Genomic DNA, 12,061 nt, shown 5'->3' on the forward strand with positions numbered 1-12,061 from the left:
GTGAAGGTGGGAAGGGCAAACTGGAGGGGTACTGTGAATCTCTGCGCACCTGGTCAAAGGTCAATGGAGTTGGTTGCTCAGGTAATTCTTATGGCTGGATTCAGAACAGACCCTTTTGCCTTATCCTTTCTGTGTCTTCCTGTATCATTGGGATGCTGGCATGCTCTACCAAAGCATGCTCTTCATATATTCTAGTTCAACTGATATTACATGCAACATATTTTCAAGCACACAAATTGTAGAATTCAACACAAACTTTTTGCTGACAACAATTCTTCCCAAGCAGTTAACATTTCTTCTCGAGCCAACAAGTGGTCAAATTTGCTCCTTTCTGTGAGGCTACCATCTTTGTGGTCCCAACCAATCTCTTATAAACTCCCCATGTCTCCCAGCCCAGGTCACCCTTGCTTAGTCTGCATAATCTCTGTCTTCTGTTTTTTTTTTTTTCCAATCTGTTATTCCCTGTCTCTTTGAGAGCTTTCCCTTTGATTCATAAGAGCATCCTCTTGATTTAGCAAAGCCCATCTCCTGCAATTCAAAAGTTTTGGCTTTGAGAACCATTGCTTCTGTTAATAGCTTTTAAAAATATTTTAGAAGTAAAAAATCTCAACATTTACTGTTTCTTTTATTGTTATAAGCGGTTTAAATCTTCTAGAGGCAATGTGGATGTTTATGACCAACTAGGAAAAGGATCCTATATAAGGAAGTACAGAAAACAATCTTTTTAAGACCCCATGGGCAGCATACATGAATGAAGCATTCACAAAGCTATGTTGCAGCCCCTGTTCTGATTGTTGTTTCTTCTGTTTGGAGAGACTATTTCCTGGTGTTCAGTCACTGACCCTCTTACAGCTCATCTACCAAAGTCTTCACCAGTACTCTTCCCTGTTTAGCTGAGACTACATCCCAAAGTCCCACTCTTCTCATTTCTATCATTTGATCAGTGTTAAGTTTAATCAAGATGAAATTCTATCCTTGGTCTTTTAGGTGCAGGTTTTTTGTTTGTTTGTTTTTTGTTTTTAAAGATTGATTTATTTTAGAGTGAGTGAGAGGGAAGGGGCAGAGGGAGAGAATATCTGAGCAGACTCCTGCTGATCTTGGAGCCTGGCAAGGGGCTAATCTCACCACCCATGAGATTAGGACTGAGCTGAGACCAAGAGTCAGATCTTTAACTGACTAAGCCACCCAAGCATCCCTTAGGTGCAGACTTTAAACAGGGCTTGGGAAGCATGAATACAAATATATAGGCTCTCTGATATTTCTGTCCCATGTTTCCTAGCAATGATTCCTGGAACCCATGAGTTTGGCGGAATATATTCACAATCCCTGTCTTCCTTAATTCAGTACATAGAGGGTTTTTAAAAATCTATAACAAAGCTGCAGATGAAGCTCGGTAACTAGCTATAGGAAGCCATGTTCTAACTAAGCTGCTTTCTATTCCTAATTTAACCCTAATTAGAGCTCATAATTTAACTGAGCTGCTTTAATGCTCCCTGAGTTATATGAAAGACTCACTATGATTGTTTAACATCCATGGGTGTTGAAATAATACCAAAGCTGTCTCACCTGGATGTGGAGAGATTTTAAATAGAGAATAATCTGTATTTGGTGGTAATTACAAGACCTGTTTCATAAAATGGGCTTTCCATAAGCTATCAATTCTTTCTCCTCTTTAATCCATCTTTTGCTCTGTTCAGTTATCACTTACAAAACTTAGTCCTGGTCCTCTCACAACTTTGCCTCAGCCCATGGCTTAAAACGTGTTGGTGACAAAATACAGTCCAAAGTTACTACCTGGTATGTGTGACCCTGCCTAAACTTCCCAAACCATTCCTTTTACACATGCCCTCACTATTTAATTTCTTCCACCAAGCTTACTCTTGGGCCACACTTAAACACTTACCATGCCAGGAGCCTAGGGATACAGTCACTTCTCCATGTTTTCACACTTGCATTTTCTAGTTAACTGTTCTTCCTCCCTCTTCACAAGAAAAAATTAGTTCTTGTATTCTGCTCAGATGAAAAATAAAATCAAATAGACCATTACACATTTAGTCATGATTGAAGAGGAGAAAATTGTGTGACATTGGAGATGATTAGAGTTTTGATGTGGGTTAGTACTCTGTAATTCAGGTTCCTATACACTTTTCCATAGCACAAAATGGCTGGCACAACTATTTGAACAGCTTGAGCAATGTGATTTCACTCCAAGTCCATTATGATTGGCTTTCTTCATAGATTGGTGATAGCAAATGTCAATGCCCTCCAGCCAAATGCCACCTGAACATGCCTGTAGTTGAAGCTGGGTTTACTAAACAGTGCAGTGAGCATGAACACCCATAAGGAACTGTGGGATTTCTCCATAAGAGGGTGTTTGGGCTTTGGTGGGGGTGATTTTAGGAGGGTCAGAGGACGTGAAGGTTTGCTCTGTATGTGTTGGGTGCTGTCAAGAAGCAGAGCAATTCTACGATGGGGTATCTCAATTTATCTATAGGAAGGGCAGAACAAGGATAACACTAATTGGTACAGAAGAGCGGTCACTTATTAGCCAGGAGATGGGCATGTTTGGTCTTTTCTGGGTCAAATGGTGATTTTGTGTGTCCCTGCTTAGACAAAGGAAGTGGCCTTGTTTTGTCTTCTCTGTTATCATGGGCTCAGAGTAAGCATATCTGATATTGTTGTCCTGTGAGATTGTTGATGTCTAACAGGAGAATAACACGGTGTCTCATGACTGCCAGGCCAGCTTCAAACCATACTGAAGCGTACTTGCAAGCTTCAGACCAGTTCCCAGATGTTAAGATTTGCTTCCCCCACCCCCATGTGACCAAAAAGTGAGAAATCACATGAAAAGTACTTCTGAATTTGTGGTCTTGTTGAATCCTCTGTATGGGAATCACATAAACACATGATCATCTTTCTGGAATCTTCTGGGTGAGACTTTAATTTGGAGATGATTAGAAGCAGCAGGTAGGGACTGGCATTTGACGAACGTTTGCCCTCCAAAGAGTGAGAGCTCCCTTTGCTGCAAGTATCGCTAGAGAATGGCAGCCTGGAGGGGTCCATGGTAAGAGGCCAGGGAAGCCGTCATTTCCTCCATTTTGTCCATTGACTCCCGGTCGCCTCCCATATGTGTGTTTCTTGCTAAACCCGGGTCTCTGGATGACAGTAGCCTTCCAAGTAGATCTGCTTCTGTGCTGGAGTGTCTTTTTCAGTGCTAACCTTTCTCCTTATGTCATATCTTGCTTATGTCTTTGAAAATCTCAAATTTATTATACAATACTTAAGACACACCAAAGTCTAAAATAAAAGGCAACCAACACTAGCATATCTACTACTTAAAAATTATTAACAACCTGGAATTCCCCTTTGATAGCCCTCTCTAATCACCCTGTGTCCTACCCAGAGGTAACCATTATCTTGAATTTGGTGTTTCTTTCTCGTACATTTATTTATACTTGATGCATATTTACATACCAGAAAGCAATGCATTGTGTCGCTTTGACTGGTTTTGTATTTCATATGAAGAGCTTCATACATATTCAACATATTTGTAAGATTCATCCATGTTGAAGCCCATAGCTCTAGTTTACCTGTTATGTATCAATTCCTTTATGAATATAATCTAACTTATTACTAAATTTTCTGTGTTGGACATGATGTTAGGGTTTTTTTTTTTTTTTCCTGAAAGCAGTATTACTATGAATATTTCCATGCACACGTCCTGTTGTACAGCTGGGAGAAATTCTGTGGGATTTATATGTAGGAGTGGAATTTCTCTGTGTCCGCAACTTTAATTCTCTAAACTAATCACATCAATTCACCCACCCATCAGCAGTGTAGGAAAGTTCCCCTGTCTCCGTATTCTGACAATGTTTGTTGTTGGACTTTGAAGTTTGTTATGATGAAATAAAACCATATCATTTTTATTTTCATGTAGATCTTCCTATTCACTGGCTAAATTAGGTAACTTTTTACATGGTATTTGCCATTCAAGTTGTATCGGTTACCTGAATTGGCTGCTTCTATCATTTGCTTGTTTGCCTTTTTTTTTTTTTAATTTTGTATTATGTTAGTCATCATACAATACATCCTTAGTTTTTGATGTGGTGATCCGTGATTCATTGTTTTCGTATAACACCCAGTGCTCCATGCAGTACGTGCCCTCCTTAATACCCATCACTGGGCTAACCCATCCTCCCACCCCCTCCCCTCTAGAACCCTCAGTTTGTTTCTCGGAGTCCATAGTCTCTCACGGTTCATCTCTCCCTCTGATTCCCCCCCTTCATTTTTCCCTTCCTTCTCCTGATGTCCTCCATGCTATTACTTATGTTCCACAAATAAGTGAAACCATATGATAATTGAATTTCTCTGCTTGACTTATTTCACTTAGCATAATCTCCTCCAGTCCCATCCATGTTGATGTAAAAGTTGGGTATTCATCCTTTCTGATGGCTGAGTAATATTCCATTGCATATATGGACCACATCTTCTTTATCCATTCATCTGTTGAAGGGCATCTCGGCTCTTTCCACAGTTTGGCTATTGCGGACATTGCTGCTATGAACATTGGGGTGCATATGGCCCTTCTTTTCACTACATCTGTGTCTTTGGGGTAAATACCCAGTAGTGCAAGTGCTGAGTCATAGGGTAGCTCTATTTTTAATTTTTTGAGGCACCTCCACACTGTTTTCCAAAGTGGCTGCACCAATTTGCATTCCTACCAACAGTGTAAGAGAGTTCCCCTTTCTCCACAACCTCTCCAACATTTGTTGTTTCTTTCCCTGTCCATTTTTGCCATTCTAACTGGTGTAAGGTGGTATCTCAATGTGGTTTTGATTTGAATTTCCCTGATGGCTAATGATGATGAACATTTTTTCATGTGTCTGTTAGCCATTTGTCATCTTCAGAGAAGTGTCCATGTCTTCTGCCCATTTTTTGACTTGATTATTTGGTTTTTTTTTGGTGTTGAGTTTGAGAAGTTCTTTATAGATCTTGGATACCAGCCCTTTATCTGTAGTGTCATTTGCAAATATCTCCTCCCATTCTGTGGGTTGCCTCTTTGTTGACTGTTTCCTTTGCTGTGCAGAAGCTTTTTATCTTGATGAAGTCCCAAAAGTTCATTTTTGCTTTTGTTTCACTACCTTGTTTGCCTTTTTATTGGAGAAGATTTTTTGCATTCATTGCATAGGTTTCATCTGTTGTATGGTTGCAAGTATCATCTTGTAATCTGTGGGTTATCTTTCCATTCTTATTTTTGAATGGAAGTCTTTCAATATTAACATGGCCAGATTGTTCCAGTGTTTAGCACTGTGTAAAGAACAGGCCATAATTTAGTGGTTTAAAACAGTAACGTCCATGGTTTCTTTGGGTCAGAATTTGGGGAAGGGCTCAGCGGAGTGTGTCTGACTCAGCGTCTCTCATGTGGTTGCAGTGGGATGGTGGCTGGAACTGGAACGGTGGGAAGCTGACGGGGCAGTTCTCTTCATGTGCTGTCAGAACTTCCCTATACGCTGTCTCTGTAGGGTCTTATTTGGCTTTCTTCATAGCCTGACAGCAGCATGGGGTGGCTGAGCTGCTTACTTGGCAGTTCAAGACGTGTGTGTGTGTGTGTGTGTGTGTGTGTGTGTTTCAGCAAGCAAGGTGGAAGCTGTATTGCTTGTAATGACTTAGCCTTGGAATTTTATAGGGTTAATTCTATTGTATTCTTCAGTCCAGTCACAAAAGGCCACCTCTTCATGTGACTTTGACATTCATCCCATTAGAAGCAGTGCAGATGGAATGGGGAATATTGTTCTGGACATTTTTGGAAAATATGATCTGCCACCTAGACTTACCAATATTTCCCAATTGTTTTTTAGAATCTTGATTTAGAAATCCTTCAACTCAAGGCTATAAAGACTTTCTCCTACATGTGTCCTCTTAAGTTCTAGAGCCTGCTTTATACAATTATTTCTTCAGTACATCTGGAATTGATTTTTGTGCATTTTGTGAGGGAATAAACGAATTCTAATTATTCCAGCACACATTATTTTTCTTTTTACCAGTGATCTGAAATGCTAGATTTGTTACAAATTTTCATGTATGCGTGATTCTATTTCAGAACTTCCTATTCTGTCATGCTGAATTTTTTAACTTGCTACAAATTTTAAAGTCTCTTCACATGGGGCACCTGAGTGGCTCAGTCGTTAAGCATCTGCCTTTGGTTCGGGTCATGATCCCAGGGTCCTGGGATCGAGCCCTGCATCAGGCTTCCTGCTCAGTGGGAAGCCTGCTTCTCCCTCTCCCACTCTCCCTGCTTGTGTTCCTGCTCTCGCTCTCTCTCTCTCTGTGTCAAATAAAATCTTAAAAAAAAAATAAAGTCTTCTCACATTGTTCTTAAAAACTATTCTGTTCTTTGCCTTTTGTCCATATATAAACTTAAAGTCGAAGAACCAAAAAAAACCCTGTTGGAATTCTTTTTCATAATTGAACTGAAGTTATAATAGTTTGGGCAGAATTGTCATCTTAGTAATATTTCATCCTGTCATATGTAGTATGGTAATGGTCTTCATATATAATACACAAAATTGTATATTCCTTTAAGTTCAGATATAGCAAGTTATTTTTTTTTACATGACTTTCCATTAGTGAACAGAAATGCAAATGGTTCTTCTAAGTTGATCTTGTGTTCAAGATATTTGCTGAACTCAATTTCCAATGTTTAAAATGTCTCTCTTGGGGGTTCTACTGAAAAATAAGCTTTCTTTTCAATGCTTTTTTTTTCTTGTCCTATCTCACTGATGATCTCCCATATAAATATTGGAAAGAAGAGGTAATGATGGGCATCCTTGTTCCTAACTTTAAAGCACTAGCTCTAAAGTGTGCCCAAGGTAGATGCTGTAGATTTTCAGTGCATACTTCTTATTTGGTAAAATGTTGACTTCTATGCATAGTTCACTAAGAGCTGTTGATCGTGGATGGTACTGACTTGTATAGAATTCTTTTCCAGCAATTGTCTTGCTGATATGATTTTTCTCAGTGACAATATTACCGTACTTCCTATATTTAAACCAACCCTGAATATCTGCTGTAAATACAAATTTAACATGTATATTTATTGTTAAATTTAGTAAACTAGTATTTCATATAGGTGGTTTGCATCCATGTTCAGAAGACTGATTGGCCTACTATTTCCCCTTGTGCTGTCCTGACTTGATTTTAAGATGGTACTGTGATCATAAAATTGTGAAAAGAGTGACATCAGTGAAAATGGCAGAGTGAGGGACCCTGAGAGTATATCTTCCCATAAAAGCCATGGAAAAAAACTGGCAAAAATGGGCATAATCTACTTTTATGGAATTCTGGAAACCAAAAGCTTTCAACAATGAGGGGAATACTTAATGAAGAAAACCTGGTGAATCTTGGCAAGGAGAGTGTCTTAGGGTATTTAAATTCTCTTGGTCCCATCCTTCACTCCCTAGATCAGGAGTGGCATTGAAGATAACTCATATTCTGGGGCGCCTAGGTGGCTCAGTTGGTTGGGCAACTGCCTTCGGCTCAGGTCATGATCCTGGAGTCCCTGGATCGAGTCCCGCATTCGGGCTCCCTGTTCAGCAGGGAGTCTGCTTCTCCCTCTGACCCTCCCCCCTCTCATGTGCTCTCTCTCTCTCTCTCTCTCATTCTCTTTCTCTCAAATAAATAAATATATTTTTTTAAAAAAAGATAACTCATATTCTGTACTAAAGGGAGCAGAACAGACCTTATTCACAAATAACTGTTTTTTTGTGTTTTTCAAGAAATGTACCCATTTGATGTAAGTTGCCTAATTTATTGGCTCAAATGTGATACTCCCTTTTTACTCTTTTGTCTATAGTAATGTCACCTCATTTAATGCTAAAACATATTTTTTAAAAATATTTTACTTTTTCTAAAGCAATCTCTACACACAACGTGGGGCTCAAACTTAAAACTCTGCAGTCAAGAGCTGCATGCTCTATGGACAGAGCCATCCAGGTGCCCCTCAATGTGGATATTTTAAATTCTGTTTTTTGGGGCACCTGGGTGGCTCAGTCGGTTAAGTGTCTGTCTTCGGCTAAGGTCATGATCCCAGGGTCCTGGGATCAAGTCCCACCTCTCCCTCTGCCTGCCTCTCCCTCTGCCTTCAACAGTCTGCTTAGACGTTTATCAATTTTACTGATCTCTCAATGAACTAGCATTTGGTTTCATTGTGTTTTCTTCATTTTTCTGTTTTATATTTCATGGATTTCTGATTTTATTTGGGCTCAATTTACTTGTTTATAAAGGTGAATATTATTTGAGATCTATCTTCTCTAACAAGTGTTGAGTGTCCTAAATCTTCCTTCAGCACTGCTTTAGCAACTTCTCAGATATTGATGTTTTCATTTTCATTCAGTTCAAAATGATTGCTGAATTCCTTTTTTCTTCCAGCTTTGAGATAAAATTGACATAAAACCTTGTAAGTTCAAGGTGTACAACTTTGATAGCTTGGTACATGTATCTATTGTGAAATTATTACCACAAAAAGGTCCGTTAACGCCTTCATCACCTCATATAATTACTTTTGCGTGTGTGTGTGTGTGTGTGTGTGTGTGTGTGTGTTGAGAAAACTTAAGATCTACTCTCATCAAGGAGATTCATGGAAAAGACTCTGCTAACCACTGACCATACCACTAAACTGAGTAAGGATCAATAAAAGTCTGATGGAAAAACTAATAAGGAAGATGATAATTTTTAAGATTTTTTTTTTGAAACAGGATTGGTTTTTCTGTTTTTCCAGATTTAAGAGAACTTTTTTTCCTTCAAACTATCCACAATTTGCCAGCCTATACCTTTGTAAACAAAGATGAAAACATTTTTTTCTCCCTACCTTGTCTCTCCAGAACTCAAAATTAGTATTTTCATGACAACATAATTGTTTCCCAATTATTATAGGGAAGTTCAGTAAGAATCTGTTCTCCTTCTAGCAGGAAAGAATGGCAATAGCGAGTGGCCTGAAGTCAGCAGTTTTGCTCATGATGATCACTCATGAGTCCCAGCTGTTAACCCTTTGCACTCACAGTTGGGCTGTTCTAAAAGCTATTGTTGGACAATGGGAAGCCGAGGGGCAGATGATCATGAATATAGCCTTGTGGGGTCAGGAAATGTGGAAAGACATTTGGGCTTGTCTGCAGGAGCTTGAGGCAATCCTCAGTCTTACCCCATCCCTGCTCATAGGGGAATTAAAATCCTGTGGCAATCAGGAAGCTGATGCCCTAGCCCAGGTATGAACCCTAGCAACTGACCCCTCAGTAGGTACAACAGATTGGGGGCATAAGATCAACCACTGTAGCGCCCAGAGGACGATGGCATATTGCCAAGGCTGCCAGAATGCTCTTGAAACACTGACTTGGTTAATATAGTAACAGCATGTCCTGTGTGTTCTAGACAATGCCCAAAGTAATGGCCAAAGAAGTCAGGGGCCACCTGCCGGAGATGCCAACATGTTATAGACAAGTTGATGATATTGGCTCTGTCCCTTTGAGTGAAAGCTCTAAATATGCCTTGGGTTATGTGGACGCTGCATCTGGCCTGACCCAAGTCTTTCCCTGTCACTGTGCAAACCAGGTTGCCACCACTAGGGGATTAGAGAAGTTGAGTACCATGGACAGATACCCTCCTCAAACACTGATTTCAAAGGTCATGAAATGCAAGATTGGGCAAAAGAACATGATGAGTGGAGGTTTCATTGCCCCTATAAGACAGCAAAAGGATTCCTAGCAACAGGGTTCATAGAAAAAATTGAATATTAAAACGGCAAATTAGTAACAAGTAAAACAACCTTGGCCAGGTGGACTAAAGTACTGTCCCAAGCTTTAATACATTTGAATGATCAACCAGTGAGAACTGTTGCCACATATGCCAGACTGGTACCCCTGTTGAGACACCCAGTACAATAAGGGAAAACATCCATTGCCCTGACTCTCACTATGTATTGTGCTATCCTGCTGAAAACACCAAGCCCCATTATGCGTGGGAAAGAGATAATTGCAGTGGGCCATTCGACTGGGATGGGTGAGTTACTCCTCACTCGTGGGATCCTGTTGTCCTGCTGCAAGCTGAACCTGTTGAAATAGAGTGCACCAGAAATAAAACACGCACCATTGAAAGAGGGAAGAAGGTAGAGGTCCTGGCCCAGCACATGGATTAATACAGGACTAAACTCAAGTAAACTTCTAAGACTGTGGCAGGAGGGTATGGAGACCTACATGTATTTTGGCTGCCCCAGACAAGCCTCGTCTATAAGTTCCCTTGCTTATTAAAACTGCCACCTAGCAATCTGGAGTGGTTTATCTCTTTCTTTGGTCTCTTTTTGCTTTCTGTGTCAGTTGGCAAACCAATAACTTATCTTTTTGATAATCACCATCCTACCAGGTATTCAATGGTAGCTCATTGTGTTATTGATTTGCATTTCCCTCATTAGTGGTGGTGAGGATCTTTTCATGTACTTGTTAGCCAGTTGTTTTCTTTGTGAAAATGTCTACTCAGGTCCTATGCCCATTTATTCAGATTTTTTTTTTGAGTTGTAAGAATTCCTTATATAGTTTGGATGTTAACCCCTTATTGGATATATATATAGCTTGCAAATATTTTTTTTTACCTGTTCTCCCAATTAGAAGGCTGCCTTTTAATTTTGATTTCCTTTGCTTTGCGGAAGTTTTTTAGTTGGCTTTAGTCCCCTTTATTTTTGCTTTTTGTGTTTTTTGTCCTATTCAAAAAAAAAAAAAAAAAAAAAAAATCACCGCCAGGGCCAATGTCTCGGAGCTTTTTCCTATGCTTTCTTAAAAGAGCCTTTAGAGTTTCAGGTCCTATATTTAAATTTTTAATCCATCTTGAGTTAAATTTTGTGTGTGATGTAAGATAGGGGTCCAATTTTGCATGTAAACATCCGATTTCCTAATACCTTTTATTGAAGTGACTATCCTTTCCCCCATTGGGTCTTCTTGGCTCCCTTGTCCAATATTGATCATACATGTGTGGGTTTATTTCTGGGCTCTTGATTTGCTCCGTTGGGCTATGTGCCCCCTTTTATGCCAGTACTATGCTTTGTCTTAACCATTTTTTGACTTAATGTCTATTTTGTCTAAATTTTATTTTGTCTTGCTTTTATTTTACATTTGCATAGAGTATCTTTCTCCGACCATTTCCATTTCACTTTGAGCCATTGTGTCCTTAAAGCTTCTGTAGGCCATATGTAGTAGGTTTCCTTGGTTTCATTTTTTTCTTTTTAATCCATTTAGCCAATCTATACCCTTTGAATGGAGAACTGAATTCATTTATATTAAAAGTAATTACTGATAGTTAATGACTTACTAATGCCATCTTACCAGTTTTCTAGCAGTTCCCTGTTCCTTTCTCTCACTGCTGCTGCCACCTTTTGTGAATTACTGATTTTTCCATAGTGGTGTTTCCATTGCCTTTCCTTTACCTTATATGTATCTATTGTAGGTTGTGTCTTGCATTGGTGTTTGTGCCTTTTAAGGAAGTTGGCCCTTCTTGCTTTCTTCACGTACTGGCTTTGTCAGGGAAAGCCCTTCACTAGTCATTCTATACAGAGATGCTTGGTGGGCTCTCTGGTGGTTCCATAGGTAGGTTTGCTGCTGGAGTCCTTGGGCAGGCAGGTCTGGTACCTGCATTATTAACAGGTGGGCAGGCCTGGTGTTTGGGCTCATCAGGGCCAGCTTGGGGTTTGGGTCTGCTGGATGGGGCCTGGAACCTGGGTCTGTGGGGACCAACCTGGTTCCAGGGGCCACCTGGGGTGGGCTTGGCATCTGGGTTTGTGGAGACTGGCACAGTCCTGGGGCAGGTTGGGAGTCTGAGTCCATGGGAGCTGGTCTGGAGGCTGGCATACTGGGATTGGCCTGGCACTGAGGCAGACAGGAGCCTGTGTCTTTGGAATTCAGTCTAGAGGATAATCTAAGGGGAGTCAACCTAGTGCTGAGGCAGGCCTAGATTCTGGGTCTGTAGGAGCCTGCTTGGAGTCTAGGTCCATGGAGGTTGGCCTTGACACTAGGGCAGGCTGGGG

Source organism: Halichoerus grypus, chromosome 7, assembly GCF_964656455.1.
Source record: "Halichoerus grypus chromosome 7, mHalGry1.hap1.1, whole genome shotgun sequence".
NCBI classification, from domain to species: domain Eukaryota; kingdom Metazoa; phylum Chordata; class Mammalia; order Carnivora; family Phocidae; genus Halichoerus; species Halichoerus grypus.